Consider the following 20,571-nt stretch of genomic DNA (forward strand, 5'->3'; position numbering starts at 1 on the left):
ATTCCTAACTTTCCTCTGGTAAACATCTGTCTACCTCTCCATCTCTGATTTTAGTGTATCCTTTGCCTTAAGGCTATCAGCATTTTCTCATTTTTCATACGTTTCTTGGTAAGGTTAGGTTAACTGACATGATTTGTTTAGGTTAGCTGATCAAGTTAACTTAGGTGATTGGGTTAGGTTATGTGATCTCAGTTAAGTGACTGGGTCAGGTTCGGTGATTTAAATTAAGTGATTGGGTTAGGTTAGGTGATTTAAGTTAAGTGATTGGGTTAGGTTAGGTGATTCAGTTAATCTAGGTACTTGGGTTAGGTGATTCAGTTAATCTAGGTACTTGGGTTAGGTGATTAGGTTACGTTAGATATGATTAGGTGTAAGGAAGTGGAAAGGAACGACCACAAATCATGCAGAAACAAGCCGTCTGCCCTCACGAGTGTGAGTGAACACCTCCCTCGCCTCCCTCCCTCCTATTCGCACAGCGCAGGTCCTGAGAGGTGGGCGGCTGTCAAGTCCCTCACTGAGACTCTACCTCAGGTCTTGAACACGAAGGTACGCCCGCCCTTGGGCACGAGGCGTACGGCCCTCGGGTATAACCTCCTGTCCTCTGACCTTGGCCATCCAGGACCGTACCGTCATCCACAAAGGTACGTACCATCGTGTTGCAGGGGTACGTACCATCGTGTTGCAGGGGTACGTACCATCGTGGTGCAGGGGTACGTACCATCGTGTTGCAAGGTACGTACCATCGTGTTGCAGGGTACGTACCATCGTGTTGCAGGGGTACGTACCATCGTGTTGCACGGGGTACGTACCATCGTGTTGCAGGGGTACGTACCATCGTGGTGCAGGGGTACGTACCATCGTGTTGCAAGGTATGTACCATCGTGTTGCAGGGTACGTACCATCGTGTTGCAGGGGTACGTACCATCGTGGTGCAGGGGTACGTACCATCGTGGTGCAGGGGTACGTACCATCGTGTTGCAAGGTACGTACCATCGTGTTGCAGGGGTACGTACCATCGTGTTGCAGGGGTACGTACCATCGTGTTGCAGGGGTACGTACCATCGTGTTGCAAGGTACGTACCATCGTGTTGCAGGGGTACGTACCATCGTGTTGCAAGGTACGTACCATCGTGTTGCAAGGTACGTACCATCGTGTTGCAGGGGTACGTACCATCGTGTTGCAGGGGTACGTACCATCGTGTTGCAAGGTACGTACCATCGTGTTGCAGGGGTACGTACCATCGTGTTGCAGGGGTACGTACCATCGTGTTGCAAGGTACGTACCATCGTGTTGCAGGGGTACGTACCATCGTGTTGCAGGGGTACGTACCATCGTGTTGCAGGGGTACGTACCATCGTGTTGCAAGGTACGTACCATCGTGTTGCAAGGTACGTACCATCGTGTTGCAGGGGTACGTACCATCGTGTTGCAGGGGTACGTACCATCGTGTTGCAAGGTACGTACCATCGTGTTGCAGGGGTACGTACCATCGTGTTGCAAGGTACGTACCATCGTGTTGCAGGGGTACGTACCATCGTGTTGCAGGGGTACGTACCATCGTGTTGCAGGGGTACGTACCATCGTGTTGCAGGGGTACGTACCATCGTGTTGCAGGGGTACGTACCATCGTGTTGCAGGGGTACGTACCATCGTGTTGCAAGGTACGTACCATCGTGTTGCAGGGGTACGTACCATCGTGTTGCAGGGGTACGTACCATCGTGTTGCAGGGGTACGTACCATCGTGTTGCAGGGGTACGTACCATCGTGTTGCAGGGGTACGTACCATCGTGTTGCAGGGGTACGTACCATCGTGTTGCAAGGTACGTACCATCGTGTTGCAGGGGTACGTACCATCGTGTTGCAAGGTACGTACCATCGTGTTGCAGGGGTACGTACCATCGTGGTGCAGGGGTACGTACCATCGTGTTGCAGGGGTACGTACCATCGTGTTGCAGGGGTACGTACCATCGTGTTGCAAGGTACGTACCATCGTGTTGCAGGGGTACGTACCATCGTGTTGCAAGGTACGTACCATCGTGTTGCAAGGTACGTACCATCGTGTTGCAGGGGTACGTACCATCGTGTTGCAGGGGTACGTACCATCGTGTTGCAGGGGTACGTACCATCGTGTTGCAGGGGTACGTACCATCGTGTTGCAAGGTACGTACCATCGTGTTGCAGGGGTACGTACCATCGTGTTGCAGGGGTACGTACCATCGTGTTGCAAGGTACGTACCATCGTGTTGCAAGGTACGTACCATCGTGTTGCAAGGTACGTACCATCGTGTTGCAAGGTACGTACCATCGTGTTGCAAGGTACGTACCATCGTGTTGCAGGGGTACGTACCATCGTGTTGCAAGGTACGTACCATCGTGTTGCAGGGGTACGTACCATCGTGTTGCAAGGTACGTACCATCGTGTTGCAAGGTACGTACCATCGTGTTGCAAGGTACGTACCATCGTGTTGCAGGGGTACGTACCATCGTGTTGCAGGGGTACGTACCATCGTGTTGCAAGGTACGTACCATCGTGTTGCAGGGGTACGTACCATCGTGTTGCAGGGGTACGTACCATCGTGTTGCAGGGGTACGTACCATCGTGTTGCAAGGTACGTACCATCGTGTTGCAAGGTACGTACCATCGTGTTGCAAGGTACGTACCATCGTGTTGCAAGGTACGTACCATCGTGTTGCAGGGGTACGTACCATCGTGTTGCAGGGGTACGTACCATCGTGGTGCAGGGGTACGTACCATCGTGTTGCAAGGTACGTACCATCGTGTTGCAGGGGTACGTACCATCGTGTTGCAGGGGTACGTACCATCGTGGTGCAGGGGTACGTACCATCGTGTTGCAAGGTACGTACCATCGTGGTGCAGGGGTACGTACCATCGTGTTGCAGGGGTACGTACCATCGTGGTGCAGGGGTACGTACCATCGTGTTGCAGGGGTACGTACCATCGTGGTGCAGGGGTACGTACCATCGTGTTGCAAGGTACGTACCATCGTGTTGCAGGGGTACGTACCATCGTGTTGCAGGGGTACGTACCATCGTGTTGCAAGGTACGTACCATCGTGTTGCAAGGTACGTACCATCGTGTTGCAAGGTACGTACCATCGTGTTGCAGGGGTACGTACCATCGTGTTGCAAGGTACGTACCATCGTGTTGCAGGGGTACGTACCATCGTGTTGCAAGGTACGTACCATCGTGTTGCAAGGTACGTACCATCGTGTTGCAGGGGTACGTACCATCGTGTTGCAAGGTACGTACCATCGTGTTGCAAGGTACGTACCATCGTGTTGCAGGGGTACGTACCATCGTGTTGCAGGGGTACGTACCATCGTGTTGCAGGGGTACGTACCATCGTGTTGCAAGGTACGTACCATCGTGGTGCAGGGGTACGTACCATCGTGTTGCAGGGGTACGTACCATCGTGTTGCAAGGTACGTACCATCGTGTTGCAAGGTACGTACCATCGTGTTGCAGGGGTACGTACCATCGTGGTGCAGGGGTACGTACCATCGTGTTGCAGGGGTACGTACCATCGTGTTGCAGGGGTACGTACCATCGTGTTGCAGGGGTACGTACCATCGTGTTGCAGGGGTACGTACCATCGTGTTGCAGGGGTACGTACCATCGTGTTGCAGGGGTACGTACCATCGTGTTGCAGGGGTACGTACCATCGTGGTGCAGGGGTACGTACCATCGTGTTGCAAGGTACGTACCATCGTGTTGCAGGGTACGTACCATCGTGTTGCAGGGGTACGTACCATCGTGTTGCACGGGGTACGTACCATCGTGTTGCAGGGGTACGTACCATCGTGGTGCAGGGGTACGTACCATCGTGTTGCAAGGTATGTACCATCGTGTTGCAGGGTACGTACCATCGTGTTGCAGGGGTACGTACCATCGTGGTGCAGGGGTACGTACCATCGTGGTGCAGGGGTACGTACCATCGTGGTGCAGGGGTACGTACCATCGTGTTCCGTGAGTTGTAATCCAAGTGCAACACGACACTTACCTTGTGACAGCAGCGACGACCGCTGGAGGAGAGGAGCCCAGGTCGTCCACTAAGGGGGTTGGCTGGTGAGGAGGTGTGTGGAGACGACCCTGAACCAGGGTCGTGCGCTGGCGGCGACCGGTGATGCTGTAATGGTGGCACTGGTGATAGGTTATGACTGGGACTTAGGTGTTCATTCACCATCTTCCTCCCATCTACATCCCTCCCAAACCCTGTCACCCACATGCAGCATCTTCCTCCCACACCATCACACCTCATACATTATCTTCCTCCCGCACCATCACACCTCATACATTACCTTCCTCCCACACCATCACACCTCATACATTACCTTCCTCCCACACCATCACACCTCATACATCATCTTCCTCCCACACCATCACACCCCATACATCATCTTCCTCCCACACCATCACACCTCATACATTATCTTCCTCCCACACCATCACACCTCATACATCATCTTCCTCCCACACCATCACACCTCATACATTATCTTCCTCCCACACCATCACACCTCATACATCATCTTCCTCCCATACCATCACACCCCATACATCATCTTCCTCCCACACCATCACACCTCATACATCATCTTCCTCCCACACCATCACACCTCATACATCATCTTCCTCCCACACCACCACACCTCACCATTATCTTCCTCCCAGCATCCTACACACAGTCTCCCTTACATACTGGCACATACCGGCACCGCCACATTATCTCCCCCTACATACACGTCACGGGCTCTGAACATGATACAAGATCGCCCCCAGGCAAACGTTACTAGAACGCCGGGAAATATTACCAGAACGCCGAGAAATGTTACCAGAACGCCAAGCAAATGTTACCAGACCGCCGGGAAATATTACCAAAACGCCAGGCAAATGTTACCAGACCGCCGGGAAATGTTACCAAAACGCCAAGCAAATGTTACCAGAACGCCGGGAAATATTACCAAAACGCCAAGCAAATGTTACCAGAACGCCGGGAAATATTACCAAAACGCCAAGCAAATGTTACCAGAACGCCGGGAAATATTACCAAAACGCCAAGCAAATATTACCAGAACGCCGAGAAATGTTACCAGAACGCCAAGCAAATTTTACCAGACCGCCGGGAAATATTACCAAAACGCCAAGCAAATGTTACCAGAACGCCGGGAAATGTTACCAAAACGCCTGGAAACGTTCAGACGCCACATACATTTCGTGATGGAAATTGTCATGTAATGCGTTTTAAGCCAAGTCATTTACACAGCTTGTTTACTATTTCCGTTGTATCTCATATTGTATAAAAAAAAAAAAAAAAAAAAAATGCGTTTACTGAGTTCCGCTCACTTCATCAGAACTGATGCATTAGGTCTACTTAGAGAGAAACGTTGATGCATTAGGTCTACTTAGAGAGAAACGTTGATGCATTAGGTCTACTTAGAGAGAAACGTTGATGCATTAGGTCTACTTAGAGAGAAACGTTGATGCATTAGGTCTACTTAGAGAGAAACGTTGATGCATTAGGTCTACTTACAGAGAAACGTTGATGCATTAGGTCTACTTAGAGAGAAACGTTGATGCATTAGGTCTACTTAGAGAGAAACGTTGATGCATTAGGCCTACTTAGAGAGAAACGTTGATGCATTAGGTCTACTTAGAGAGAAACGTTGATGCATTAGGTCTACTTCGAGAGAAACGTTGATGCATTAGGTCTACTTAGAGAGAAACGTTGATGCATTAGGTCTACTTACAGAGAAACGTTGATGCATTAGGTCTACTTAGAGAGAAACGTTGATGCATTAGGTCTACTTAGAGAGAAACGTTGATGCATTAGGTCTACTTACAGAGAAACGTTGATGCATTAGGTCTACTTACAGAGAAACGTTGATGCATTAGGTCTACTTAGACAGAAACGTTGATGCATTAGGTCTACTTAGAGAAACGTTGATGCATTAGGCCTACTTAGAGAGAAACGTTGATGCATTAGGCCTACTTAGAGAGAAACGTTGATGCATTAGGTCTACTTAGAGAGAAACGTTGATGCATTAGGTCTACTTAGACAGAAACGTTGATGCATTAGGTCTACTTAGAGAGAAACGTTGATCCATTAGGTCTACTTAGAGAGAAACGTTGATGCATTAGGCCTACTTAGAGAGAAACGTTGATGCATTAGGTCTACTTAGAGAGAAACGTTGATGCATTAGGCCTACTTAGAGAGAAACGTTGATGCATTAGGTCTACTTAGAGAGAAACGTTGATGCATTAGGTCTACTTAGAGAGAAACGTTGATGCATTAGGTCTACTTAGAGAGAAACGTTGATGCATTAGGTCTACTTAGAGAGAAACGTTGATGCATTAGGCCTACTTAGAAAAGTTGATGCATTAGGCCTACTTAGAGAGAAACGTTGATGCATTAGGCCTACTTAGAGAGAAACGTTGATGCATTAGGTCTACTTAGAGAGAAACGTTGATGCATTAGGTCTACTTAGAGAGAAACGTTGATGCATTAGGTCTACTTAGAGAGAAACGTTGAGGATAAACCTCTGGACCAAACTGTATATCTAAACATACACGTCAACATGTACTTTCTTAAGTGTGTCATCAGGTGACACTATGGGTTATAATGACCATATCCTCAATGAGGAGTGACCCTTAGACGTCAGCCATCCTTTTCCTTTTCTTTCTAGTTTCTGTTCCGTAATCCCAGAAGGAGAGAACAAATGTTTGGGTGGACGTGAAGTAATACGGTTGTCGGGGCCATACTACGTCATACGGATCTAGGAATTAATCACGGATAATGATTGATCTTTGGAATTAATCTTGACTCGTGAACTAGTCATTAATCGTCTGGCACATGTCCACTGTCCAGCTTGAAACTGGTAAAGCGTGTGTGTGTGTGTGTGTGTGTGTGTGTGTGTGTGTGTGTGTGTGTTACGTCACACTTAGTACACTGGCTATTGATTGGTGGAGAATTAGCGAGAGGGGATGTTTACATGTGACGTCACCACAGCGGCGACCTGTCGTGGCTCGTGGTGTCGCGCAGAGGGTCGGCGGCCACGACCCCCCCCCCCCTTTTGAGCAGGACGTTAACGACCCAATGGATTTGGTGACCTGACCATTACCGGGTCAAATCCAAGGCCGGCCCAACAGACCCAATGGGTCGTAACCCGTCGTACTCAAGGGTCGTACCCACGTACTCACAAACGTACATCAGTATTATGACGTCAGTATCAACATTTAACTGGTTCTTGTCATCCTCCTCAAAAGGGCTGTTAGGACGTCACCCACACCAATCAGCTTCCTCGGGTTCTGAATCGTTTGGCAGGTAAGAACCAGTCCCACATGTGATTGACCGAATCATAATACGCCGTTGATGGATCTAATCCCTCTTAACATATGGCATTGTTCGGACATGGTAAGTCTCCGTGTCTGAGACAACGTTTGACTCATCCAAGGGGGAGAGAAATGGAGAAATGATCACAGCACAGAACAAGCGAGATCACCTTCCGGGAGTGAGGTGTGGCGGGCAAGTGAGCAGAGGCACCGGACGCGCGTCTACACTCGGCCAGAACGTTCCCTCACCTGGCGAGTCCTTGCCCCTCCTCACCGGGTCCTTCCCTCTCCATCCTCCTCTCAGAAAACGACTGTAGAAAATCAGTGTCTCTGTTCCCGGCGCCATAGAAAATGGTGGCAAATATTCACGGAAAATGGGAACGGAATTACTAGGAATTGTAATGATCTTCCTGGGGGAAAATGGGTTACTACTACTAACAGAGGACTGCGACTATTGTTGCAGGAATTATGACATTTTCCCACCCTCATCCGGTCGTGACGTCTGCTGAACTACAGTCAAATCAATGTCAACACCTTTTCCACGATCAGTAACTTTGTACCGATTTGCAATTATGTATTTTCAAGAGGATTTGTGCCTGTTATTATATGTGCGTCAATATGGATGTATTTGTATTCCATGGTGACTGAGACAGCAGGGGTAATTGAATGCCTTAATCATGACCTTCTCATATACGATATATATATATATATATATATATATATATATATATATATATATATATATAATTTTTTTTTTTTTTTCAAACTATTCGCCATTTCCCGCGTTAGCGGGTAGCGTTAAGAACAGAGAACTGGGCCACTGAGGGAATATCCTCACCTGGCCCCCTTCTCTGTTCCATCTTTTGGAAAATTAAAAAAAATTGAGAGGGGAGGATTTCCAGCCCCCCGCTCCCTCCCCTTTTAGTCGCCTTCTACGACACGCAGGGAATACGTGGGAAGTATTCTTTCTCCCCTATCCCCAGGGATAATATATATATAATATATATATATATATATATAATTTATATTTATCTATTTATTTTGCTCTGTCGCTGTCTCCCGCGTTAGCGAGGTAGCGCAAGGAAACAGACGAAAGAAAGGCCCATCCCACCCACATACACATGTATATACATACACGTCCACAGACGCAAATATACATACCTATACATCTCAATGTATACATATATATATACACACACAGACATATACATATATACACATGTACATAATTCACAGTCTGCCTTTATTTATTCCCATCGCCATCTCGCCACACATGGAATAACAACCCCCTCCCCCTCATATGTGCGAGGTAGCGCTAGGAAAAGACAACAAAGGCCCCATTCGTTCACACTCAGTCTCTAGCTGTCATGTAATAATGCACCGAAACCATAGCTCCCTTTCCACATCCAGTCCCCACAGAACTTTCCATGGTTTACCCCTGACGCTTCACATGCCCTGGTTCAATCCATTGACAGCACGTCGACCCCGATATACCACATCGTTCCAATTCACTCTATTCCTTGCACGCCTTTCACCCTCTTGCATGTTCAGGCCCCGATCACTCAAAATCTTTTTCACTCCATCTTTCCACCTCCAATTTGGTCTCCCACTTCTCCTCGTTCCCTCCACCTCCGACACATATATCCTCTTGGTCAATCTTTCCTCACTCATTCTCTCCATGTGCCCAAACCATTTCAAAACACCCTCTTCTGCTCTCTCAACCACACTCTTTTTATTTCCACGCATCTCTCTTACCCTTACATCACTTACTCGATCAAACCACCTCACACCACATATTGTCCTCAAACATCTCATTTCCAGCACATCCACCCTCCTGCGCACAACTCTATCCATAGCCCACGCCTCGCAACCATACAACATTGTTGGAACCACTATTCCTTCAAACATACCCATTTTTGCTTTCCGAGATAATGTTCTCGACTTGCACACATTCTTCCAGGCTCCCAGGATTTTCGCCCCCTCCCCCACCCTATGATTCACTTCCGCTTCCATGGTTCCATCCGCTGCCAGATCCACTCCCAGATATCTAAAACACTTTACTTCCTCCAGTTTTTCTCCATTCAAACTTACCTCCCAATTGACTTGACCCTCAACCCTACTGTACCTAATAACCTTGCTCTTATTCACATTTATATATGTATATATATCATACAAACCTCCAACAGCCTGGATCGAACCCGGGACCCCTGTGTCACAGGCGGGAATGCTACCGCTAGGCTATGGGCCTGGATAATAGGAAATAACTATTCGAATACTATGTACTCGAATACCCTTCGACTTACGTTGGTGAGCAACGGGGTCTACAACGGTTATTTCCCAACAGGCGCACCTAGCCAGCAGATAGCATTTTACCGAACCTAACTGTACAACGCGGAGGTATATGAATACTATTAAAGTGGATATGAACGCGCACCTTCATAGAACATACAAACCTCCAACAGCCAGAATCAAACCCGGGACCCTGTGACACAGGGGTTCCGGGTTCGATCCTGGCTGTTATATATATATATGTTATATATATATATATATATATATATATATATATATATATATATATATATATATATATATATTATATATATATATATACTCGTGTCCACCAGCAGGTAACCCCACCAAAGACCATCAAGGGTTGTGTTATCTGTGCTTCCAACGTAGGGTCGTGGTGCGCTCACGTATTCTTGAGATCTCGGTGTAGTGAACAGGTTAGGAAAAATTCTCTTTAATAAAAACTTTGACCTGCAGTGTTGATCTCGTCATGAAAATGGCGGTGAAAAAATGGATATCTTCGTGGTAAACATCCCAGGAAAGTCGTGTTGCTGACCGCTCGGACCACGGAGACCGCCTTGCTCTCCACTCGGACCACGGAAGTCGTGTGCCCTACCACTTGGACCAAAGGAGGTCGCCTTGTCGCCCGTTCGGACCATGACTCCAGTGTGTTGACCTAGAGTGTCTCAGTGTCGGGTGTAGGAGGCCTGTGCGGCTGTGGTCTCTAACACCAGCGTGGCCGTGTGTGTTGATCCTCTGGCTCAGGGTGTGCCTGTCGAAGGAACAAAACCTGGCCTGGCCCTAGACCATCCCTGGACCTGTTTGGGCCTAGCCCCCGACTACCCTAGTCCGTGTCGGCTTGGCCTTCGACCATCCCTGGACCCGTTTGTGCCTGGCCCTCAAACCGTACCTGCAATACTCGTGAAATCTTATCATGGTGTGAAGATTAACCAAAGTCAGTTTGCGACTCACGATAACGAATTATCGCTGGCCAAATATCAAATGATATAGCTTTCGAGAGGCCATCTGCAGTGAGTTCACAGCGAATGCATGCTTGGTGGCTCTGTATCTGGCCACATGTTGGTTCATGCCTGACCTTGGCTGGTATGTGATGAGGCTCATTCGGAGTAAAGAAAACAGTTTAGTGAACGATTCGGGACGTGGCTGGATCGCGTGATGTGGACCTGACAGCCGCATGTTGTTATGCATGATGTACTTACATAATCAACTGCAGCAAAAAGCTAGAAATATAAAGGAAAAATATATTCGAAATACTGGGGCAATAAAAACAGGGAGAGTGAGAGGAAGATAATCAGATGGTCTCGACACAAACAACAGTGTGACAATCCACTGATAACTGATAATGATAACAATGGTTGGGATGAGACTGTTCTTGTAGCCGCCTGTCGCCTGCTCGGATGGGCTTCAGGTTGCTGTGGTGCCCAGCTGCAACTCGGGGACGAAGGATTTCTGGCGATGGAGGTGCAGACGGCGGGATTGCTGCAGTAGCTTCTCCTAAACACTCAGGTGAGGTCCAGGTGATAACTGGAGAGTCGGAAGGACTAGTGTGTTGCGCTACCCAGGGTAGACGGTGTAAGAGGGACCCTAAGATGATCTTGTATGCCCCTCTTCCGCACCTTTACTTATGGCTCCTTCTGTGTGGTGAACAGGGAGGAAGGCCTGACGAGACAGCATAGGTGTCTATGACTGTGTGTGTGAGTGTGTCAGGACGAGGGTGAGGCAGGGCATCAGGGGTGACGTGTCTGATGTGCCTGGCGGCTGTGTGCTGCTATGCATGATGTGCCACTCATATCATCCCCAGCTTTACCTCCCGATCAGTCGTTCTGCTGAGCCATGGACAATTGTGGTATTAGTGATCTGAGCCTTAATGGTTGTGTATGAGGGTGAGGGGGATGATAATGCCCAACATCCTTCGAGGATGACGGAACGACCTTTGGGAGTGATGGCTGGCACGGTCTCTGACCTAACACCTCAATGGTCAGGTCAAGGTGTCATGCCATCATAACCAAGGTTTCGTTACCCTCTGGTCAAGGGTCGTCCCATCGCGGTGAAGGATCGAACCGCGCGGCGTGCTGAAGAACTTTCAACAACTTCAGCTTGTCGGTGGCTGCCACAGGGCAGTGTCCTGCACATAGGCCCCGCTGACCTGACAAGTTCCAAGCCTCGGTTTAAAAGTCACTTCTGAAACGTGAAAATAATACAGTCGTATGTAAGAGACCTGAACAAACATCATCATTACTAAACGGCAATACTTCTTTACTGTGGACCTTCTTCTTGTATTAATGATGACCTGTTGCTGAAAGTCTTCAACTTTCTAACGTTAGATGAGATCATCATCAATGCATCATTGTCTTGCAAAGGTAAACAAGGCATTCTCAAAATCTGACGATAAAATCTTGGATTTGGTCTGCTCTCATTGTGATATTTCTTTGTCTCGGGTACCTTGTCAGTATCACTGCCATGTGTACCCTTATATACATAATGCGTAGAGTTGGCCGCCTTCAGCATACACTGCCAGTAGTTGCGACTATGGTTACTATTCACACACAGTGGTTCAGCCGAAAGTTTGTTGTCAAACAGTCCAACTCATTGTAGTGTTGCATGATTCAGCGAGCGTACAGCAACACACTGACGTCACAGGTTCAGAGTGGCAACAAACAGTGTTTTGTAATGTTAGGTCCCTAGTGGATTCCCCGCCTGTGGCAGGGTAGGGGGCCATCGCCATCCACCGTGCTGCCGTCAACACAAAGCCCTACCACTGTCTGGACGGGGAGGAACCTGCCTTGTGTGCGTGTGTCCGCCCCAAGAGTGGCAGAGTAAGGGTTCTCTTCATCTATATCAGGGCCTCTTTAATTTCTTGAGCACGACGGTAGTGCGACACTACGGGATGATAGCCTGGTCTTCTCCAGGTCCGAGGCCTGGCCACTATGTCCAAGGGTCGTAGCGGACGTGCTCAGCGGGGTCTTACCGTCGTGCTAAAGGTACACGCTCTTGTGCCCATAGGGTTAGGGCGGATCACATAGCTGTCCAATTGAAATAATAGTTCAATGCTTGCGTCTGAGTTACTTGGCGTCTCCCTGGCACTTGTGAAAACCAGGGAGAGAGTGTATGGCCATGGGTGCGAGGGAAGAGTGTATGGCTGTGAGTGCCCACAGACAAAGTAAATAGTTGTGAGTCCCATGGGGAGATCGGCGCTATGATAAGTGTCTGATGTTAGTCACCGCCACACCTCATCACCACAACCACCATGCGAACGGTCGATCCCTCTCACCACCATACCATAATCTCTACCCTGTGTTCCTCCCCCACCGGTACCTGCCACCAATAGCACTGTGGTCAGGGTTACCGGCCAGCTCTAGTTTACCATAGATGGACCGCCACTTTATCTTCACCACCGCCCCTCGATACGTCACAACACACAAGTCTCACTCTTCTCGACTCCTTCCCTTCCTCAGTAACCTTCTTCCCTTCGGTTCGAAACCCGTTTACCGACACATTAATCGATATATATATATATATATATATATATATATATATATATATATATATATATATATATATATATATATATATATATATATATATATATATATATATTCTTATGAGTCCACGGGGCAATGAAACACGATAAGTTCCCAAGTGCGCTTTCGTGTAATAATCACATCATCAGGGGAGATACAAGAAAGAAATATGTCAGTTGATATACAACGGAGACGGGGTTGGAACCCATATGGTAAGCAAGTGACTGTCCAAATGGCGACCCTTCCATGGTTTACCCCAGACGTTTCATATACCCTGGTTCAGTCCATTGACAGCACGTCGACCCTAGTATACCACATCATTCTAATTCACTCTATTCCTTGCAGGCTTCTCACCCTCCTGCATGTTCAGGCCACGATACCTCAAAAAAATTTTCACTCCATCCATCCACCTCCAATTTGGTCTCGCGCTTCTCCTTGTTCCTCCCACCTCTGACACATATATCCTCTTTGTCAACCTTTCCTCACTCATTCTTTATGTCCAAACCAGTTCAACACACCCTCTTCGGCACTCTTAACCACACTCATTTCATTTCTACACATCTCTCTTACCCTTTTATTACTCAATCAAACCACTTCACACCACATATTATCCTCAAACATTTCAGTTCTAACATATCCACCCTCCTCTGGACAACCCTATCTATAGTCCACGCCTCGCAACCATATAATATTGTTGGAACTACTATTCCTTTAAACATACTCATTTTTGCTCTCCGGGATAACGTTCTCTCTTTCCACACATTCTTCATCTTTCCCAGAACCTTTGCCCCCTCCCCTACTATATTACTCACTTCCGCCTCCATGGTTCCATTCACTGTCAAGTCCACTCCCAGATATCGTAAACACTTCACCTCCTCCATTCAAACTTACATCCGGTCTACATTGTCCCTCAACCCTGCTGAACCTAATAACCTTGATCTTATTCCCATTTACTCTCAACTTCCTCCTTTTCCGTAATATCCAAACTCAGTCATCAACTTCTGCAGTTTTTCGCTCGAATCAACCACCAGTGCTGTAACATCGGCGAATAACAAGTGGCTCACTTCCGAGGCCCTCTCATCCCCAACAGACTGCATACTCTCACCTCCCTCCAAAAACTCTTGCATTTACCTCCCTAACCACCCCATCCATAAACAAATTGGACAACCACGATGATATCGCACATCCCTGCCGCAGACCGACCTTCACTGGGAACCAGTCACTCTCCTCTCTTCTTACTCGTATTCATGCCTTACATCTTAATAAAAACTTTTCACTGCTTCAAGCATTTATTCTTTGGACTATCCACACTACATCTCTAACAACCCTATCTTATGCCTTCTCCAAATCCATAAATGCCACATACAAATCCATCTGTTTTTCTAAGTATTTCACACACACATTCTTCAAAGCAAACACCTGATCCACACATCCTCTACCACTTCTAAAAACACATTGCTCCTCCCCAATCTGATGCTCTGTACATGCCTTTACCCTCTCAATCAATACCCTCCCATATAATTTCCTAGAATACTCAACAAACTTATGCCGACCACTATATCGTCAAACACATTCAACAATCCTTCAAAATACTCACTTCATCTCCACCTCACTCCATCACTACCTGCTATCACTTCCCCCATTGTCCCATTCACCGATGATCCCATTTGTTCTCCTGTCTTTCGCACATTACTTACCTCCTTCCAAAACATCTTTTTATACTCCCCAAAGTTTAATGATACCCTCTCACCCCAACTCTCACTTACCCTCTTTTTCGACCCTTCCACCTTCCTCTTGACCTCCTACCGCTTTCTCTTATACATCTCCTAGTCACTTGCACTCCTTTCTTTGTAAGTATCGTCCAAGCACCTCTCTTTTCTCTTTCACTAAGAACTTTACTTCCTCATCCCACCGCTCGCTACCCTTTCTAATCTGCCCACCTCCCACCTTTCTCAACACACACACACACACACACACACACACACACACACACACACACACACACACACGACCTTTTCCTCTCTATTAGACCTTCTTTTTATGTTCACTATTCCAACATTTGTGGTCTCTCTAGTAACCTCTCCTCAGTTCAGCACCATCTGTCTAGTATCTCTCCTAGTACCTTACTTCTCTGTGAGACACAGTCGTCTAATGATGTTCTCACTAGTCCCTTTTTTCATATCTAACCATAATCCTCACTCGCAATTCCGGTTAAAAGGTGGCGCTTGTGCATATTCCAACATCACACCACACCTGTTGCACGCCTCGAGGATCTTGAGTCCCAAACTTGGTTAAGTGGCTCAAGGTCCGTCTCCATACTACCACACTTTCCTGTCCTAATTCCACAAATTCATTATCTTTCTTCGACTATCTAAACTCCTGCCGTGAGACTGTGACATCCTCTCATCCGCAAGCCGAGATCCTCTACCTCAGGGATTTCAACGTTCACCATAGGAAATGGTTGAATTCCTCCCACCTTACTTATACTCCTGACCACTGTGACCACTCTCCTCGTACTCTGAATCTGCTTTTCACTCCTAGTCTATCCCGCAGCAAGTTCGCAATCTTACCCCCAGTTGGTCCGTCTGATCTCACTCTCATAAATGTATCTGTTCCAACAGCACCTCCCCCTCCAGCAGCCTCCTCAACGCGTAAATACTAGTCCCCTCAACAAAGCTGCCTGGAATAAACTCGCGAAACTTCTTTTCTGACTCTCCTTGGGTAAATTACTGTCTCTTAGTGTTGTGATGTCTCTGTCTCTGCCCAAACGCATGGGACAGGTTATTCTTGCTAGAATGGAAGCATTCATCCCCCTCTTCCTCCTAGACGAACTCCTCATCCAATCCATGTTCCAATCGTTCTTGTTCTGAGGCCATTCAGACAAGGGATCAGGTATATCGGGCTTGGAAAAACTCTCCTTCCTCTGGCTCCCATTTAGCTTTTATCACCGCCCATAATCGCTGCAAGCACGTTATCCCTGAGGCAAAGCGTTCCTATATTCAAAGGAAGTGCGATAACCTCTCTTTGTCATACACTGATGGGCCTTTCTGGTCTCTAGCTAAGGGCATCTCTAACAACTTCTGTCTTTCTGTCTTTCCTTCACTTTTCCGTTCTGACAGTACTACAGCTGTCTTTCCCTGATGCTCCTCTTACTAATCCTATGCCCCTTCCCTTAATCTCTTTTCGGACTGTCCAAAGAGCGCTTCTCTCTCTGCACACAAGAAAGGCTTACGGTCCTGCTTAAAAACCCAAACTTTTCCTTCTCCTTGGACACATGAATTGATACATCCCATCCCTAAGAAGGGCGACCGTTCTGACCTCCACTCTCACTATCGTCCAATTGCTTTGACATCTACCATTTCCAAAGTCTTTGAATCCCTCCTCAACTCCCATATGCTTAGACACCTCGAAACTCACAGACAGACAAACAGACAGAGATGACGGGCTATAAACTTTGACGTCGAGAATTTTTTATAATGTTGAAGGCTCTAGTCAGGGACAAAAGTCCACAACAAGGCCGGGCCATAACTGAACTATAGAAAGAATTATGAAGCGGAAAAATAAAAGACAAGGGAAAGTATTTACGAATTTTGGGGGCACGAAAAACCTGTCTTTTGAAATGTACAAGGTCATAGTTCTTGGGAAAGACATGAGAAGGTAGAGAGTTCCGAAGCTTCGACGTGTAAGGAAAGAAGTATCAAAACGGCCCACTCTTGAGTTGCCGATGGCCACACAGTAATCATGAGACGCAACGGCTTGCCGAGTATTGCGTGGTCTACCTAGTGGTGTGGGCACGCAAGCAACCAACTCTCGCGAACAAAAACCAAAGTAATACCTACAGAAGAAGGAAAGTGAACCAACATTGTGGCGTAGGGCAAGAGGGGTCAAGTTTGGAGGTGAGCCTGGGACAGTTTATGCGGAGGACTGCTTTCGACTCAAGTCTGTCAAGAATAGACACAAAGCTAGAACCACCCCAGATGTGAAAGCAGTACTCACTACAACTGTTCAGAAGAGAAGTTTCGACATCTAACCAGGACATACCGTTTCTTAGAGGAAGACTTACCTATTTCTGTAATGTAGGGTTTCCAAGAAAGAGTGGATGCTACAGTAATACTAAGGATGTTAATCGACTCAAATGGTGGAATTACAGAACGGCGAAAGGAGACGAGGGTCCTTAGAATTAGGACGACAGCCAATGTGGCAGCGACCACCCGACCCCTGGCAACACACACACACACACACACACACACACACACACACACGGGACGGGTCTCGCTCTGAAAGTGATAAATGTATGAAGCACTGGATCTGCGTCAGTCCTCTGCTCGAAAAACTGAGTGAGAATGTACAACCTAGAGCATCTTCGGGAGGCTGGACGGTGCTGAGGAAACTACAGGCCGACTTTTTCAAGGCACAGCAGAGGAACCTACGATCATCAGTAGATGTGCCAGACCTAACGTGCACACACATTTAATTGGAGCCTTGGATCTATGGCGCAATCTTATCTAGTTTGAATATTCTGAAGATTTTCTACGGCCCTTCTGCGGAAACATGTTTTTCTGCGAAGGGGGGGGGGGGGACCAATAAGCCTCATATGAGGAAGATAATACGAACAGGGAGCGCTGGCTTCTCGTAGAGTAAGATGTTAGCCGTACCTCCGCTTCCATTCCTTTCGTACGTGTGATGATGCCGCTTGAGGAAGGCAGTGTGTGCACAGAATAGTCTTCCTCTCTCCCATGGGACGCTCAGCGATTATATTACCAGCGACAAGAGACTGGAGGAGGCCCGAGACAACGGCGGAAGTGAGTATGAAAGACGATGATCAACGGTTGGCGGCTTATCTTCGTCCAGTCCAAGAAAATCTTTGGGACGGAGGTTGGGGCTTTCCCTCCGTCCCGAGCGGTCACTCCTTACCCCTCGTCTCCTTGCAACACTCCTCGAGTTCTATGTAGTATCGTTCATAACGTATCAAGGGAATGTGGCTGAAGCGACCACACTGTTCACCGTACCGAAAGATTATCAACCGGGCAATTGACTTCGACTCTTTGAGGACATGATCACAGGTCGTGGCCATCACACCCAAGGTGCTCACAGTCGTGCTCCAGGATCGTCCCGTTGTGCTCAAGGGGTAGAAAATACAAGAGTCTAGAGTCTAGGTCGCCCAAGTAAGTGGGGCTGTGGCCAAGACGGAAGTGAACCACATAACAGGATCATATGGTGTCCAGATAAAGGGACTAGTTACGTGATGAAGGCCAAAGATATATACTGTAACGGGTTAGTTCGAAGAAAACATTATTCGTGAGTATTTCTCGTACATAACAGTTATCAGTGGTGATCTTAATGTGACAGCTGATAACTCTGTACTTCCCCTCTGCACACGTTTGGCGTTATGTCAGTTATCGATGAGGGACAGAAGCCTTGAGGCCAAGAGAAGGACACAGGGAAAAGAATAGCTTTCATTTCGGTAGGTGGAACGTGTGCCATTCTAACAAGGGGCGGGTTACTGTGGAAAACAAAACACGGGCAGGTGAGTTCTAAAGCTTGGCGATATACATCAAGAAGCAGACGTTACAACCGCTCTCTCTCTCGCACTGGCAACTGCCTCACTCAGTGTTGCGTGCTTTAGTTACCTGACGCAGGAGCTTGCCGAGGGTTGCATTATCTAGCAAAAGGGGAGGACACGCAAACAGAAGCAGCCAGGGGTAGAAACCGAAGTATTACTGTATTATAAAGGGAAAGAGGAGCACCAGGTGCGAGGTGATGGGACATTGGGTACATTCAAAGGTATTTCTGCAAATGGTACGTCGTAACACAAATTCTATTGTGACCGATAGATTCGTGAAGCCAGACCCACCTCAGTGACTGGTGTCCCATTACAAATACGAATGATAAGATCTAATGACCACAACAGCTGCTCAAAAGAGATGAACTTTGGCCTCTGAAGCCGATCCGTGTTTTGAATTTTGGCCTCTGAAGCGGATCCGTGTTTTCAAAAATAGCTTATGCTATTTGTGGACTGTGGGGGGTATTCAAAACAGCTGTTACAGTGATGCCATGTATATTTTACTGTGTTGAGTTGTGTAGCGGCGTTACCGGACTCTGCCTGCGAGGGAACAGTCACTTCGGCATGACAATATCTTCGTCTTTTACCGATGAGGAGGACACTCCCGTCGAAGACCTCCTCACTCCAGGGGAGACCATCATTCCCGTCATACTGCCTTCTGTCAGTAAGGTCGTCATGTTAACGGAGTGGAACTCACCGGGATTAATAACCGGTTGTGTCACGGAATCGTCTTGTGTTTGTCGTCATCAGCCGCTGCACTCCCACCCCCCTAACAACGGTTAGGCCTCCTAACACTATCATCCTCACTACTATCATTACCTCCGTCATGACCACCGAAAACACCACTACCTCCAGCTTTACTAACACTAATGACACCCAGACACTGAGCTTGCACCTGTGCTAGCTTGTCTGACACGTTTCTGTTTACAAAACCAGAATTTTCCCTTGGTAGCAGGAGCTGGTGCATCCCATCCCTGAGTAGGGTGACTTTCCTAACGCAATGAGCTATTATCGTCCCGTTGCTATGACATCTACTGCTTCCAGTCTTTGAGTCCCTCCTTAACTCCCATGTCCTTCGACATCTTGAATCTCACAGTCTTCTCTCTGATCAGCAGTTATGGCTCCGGAGCGTCAGGCAAGATCCACTGGTGATATCCTTTCCCATCTTACTAATGTCTGGTCATCATCCCTGAAAGATTCTGGAGAGTTCTAAAATAGTTGCCCTTGACATATCCAAAGTTTTTGACAGGGTTTGGCATTGGGGAGGTCTTGTCTAAGCTCCCCTCCCTCACTTAGCTCCCGCATATCTACCCGCCTCTTTGACCGATCTATTTCCGTGGTTGCTGGTACTTTAGCCTACCCCCCCTCCCACTTTTGCCATCAAGAGCGGTGACCACAAAGTTCTCTCTTGTGCCCTACACTTTTTTCTCCTTTTATCACCGAATTTCTCTCTTCCACAAATAGCCAAGTACTCTCATAAGCTGACGACTCAACACTGCATTTACCCCACATCCTTTAATTCTGCTCCTTCTTCCCTCACACGAGCTGCATCTGGTCTCGACACAACCTCTTCAATAAACTCAGACTTGGTCAGGATATCTCAAAGAGGGGTAGACGAAATCTGGCTAAGTTTAATGCCTCCAAGACCCATCCTTCTATCGGAAACTCCTCACAACTGTCATCTCTCCTTTGACCGTTCTGTCATGCCACCTCGTGACTCAGTGAGTACACTTAGTATTACCGCAACATTAGTATTACTGCTACATTACAGAAATAGCTAAGTCCGCCTCTAAGAAACTGGAAATCCGGTTTAGATTTCGATTT

General features: G+C 47.5%; 1 protein-coding gene across 3 annotated transcripts in view; it reads right to left on the minus strand.

Moving 5' to 3' along the window:
• Positions 1 to 20,571, minus strand: part of LOC139767120 (uncharacterized) — a 186,608-nt gene that overhangs the window by 158,529 nt on the left and 7,508 nt on the right. The window contains exons 1-2 of one of the 3 annotated variants that reach the window (XM_071696125.1): positions 7,524 to 7,604; positions 4,025 to 4,150 (exon numbers count right to left, since the gene is read on the minus strand). The gene's annotated coding sequence lies outside the window, so the exon portion shown is untranslated. Of the gene's footprint in view, positions 1 to 4,024; positions 4,151 to 7,523; positions 7,605 to 20,571 lie in introns of those variants that run through there. The other 2 variants (XM_071696126.1, XM_071696128.1) reach the window with 2 other exon arrangements.

Source organism: Panulirus ornatus, chromosome 59 (genome assembly GCF_036320965.1).
Source record: "Panulirus ornatus isolate Po-2019 chromosome 59, ASM3632096v1, whole genome shotgun sequence".
NCBI lineage: Eukaryota > Metazoa > Arthropoda > Malacostraca > Decapoda > Palinuridae > Panulirus > Panulirus ornatus.